Below are 658 nucleotides of genomic sequence, written 5' to 3'. Positions count from 1 at the left end.
CCCTCTGAGGGAAAAAAAATCATATTGACTAATGTGTAAACTAATGGTACTATTATAAAGTATGAAGGAAAGTAATACACCCTCAATACTCTAGTTTTGGGCTTAACTTTCTGTGTGTGTTTAACAAATTAACATACTGCAAATAGCCTGAGAATATGCAACAAAGAGGAAACAGTTTTCTGTACTTTGGCTCACCAGTGATTGGTATGCTTTGCATCAACTTTGTAATGCCATTTACCACTGGATACAGGTCATGGTAAGGGGAATTAAGCTCAGAGAGTTGGCACATTATCTGTGTATGTATATAATTATGTGACCATTAAATACACACAAAGGTTTATGTCCATTATAAATGGGCCCAAATAGCACTCTGCACACAGAATATAGTTCAGGTTGTGGACATAATAACAAGGTTGGGCATATAAACAAGGTTTTGTCAGACTTTTACAGTACTGTAATAGGAGATTCTGGTGGTATAAAACTGTGTGATGGATGCCTATATATTAGGGTTCTCCCTCTCCCCCTTCCCCTCCCATTCCCCATCCCTCTTCCACTTCCCCTCCCCCTCCCTCTCCTCCTCCCTCCCTCTCCTCCTCCCTTCCTCCCTCTCCTCCCTCCCTCCTTCCCTCCCTCCCTCCCTCCCTTCCCTCCTTCCCTC

At 42.9% G+C, this 658-nt stretch overlaps 1 protein-coding gene across 1 annotated transcript in view; it reads left to right on the top strand.

The window, feature by feature from the left end:
• LOC119582336 (out at first protein-like) overlaps window positions 1-658 on the top strand; it is a 14830-nt gene that overhangs the window by 11559 nt on the left and 2613 nt on the right. The gene's annotated exons all lie outside the window — the stretch shown is intronic.

The sequence above is a fragment of the Penaeus monodon genome, chromosome 15, assembly GCF_015228065.2.
Source record: "Penaeus monodon isolate SGIC_2016 chromosome 15, NSTDA_Pmon_1, whole genome shotgun sequence".
NCBI classification, from domain to species: Eukaryota; Metazoa; Arthropoda; class Malacostraca; order Decapoda; family Penaeidae; genus Penaeus; species Penaeus monodon.
Note: the sequence above shows the minus strand (reverse complement) of the source record. Positions and strands in the feature narration are given on the sequence as shown.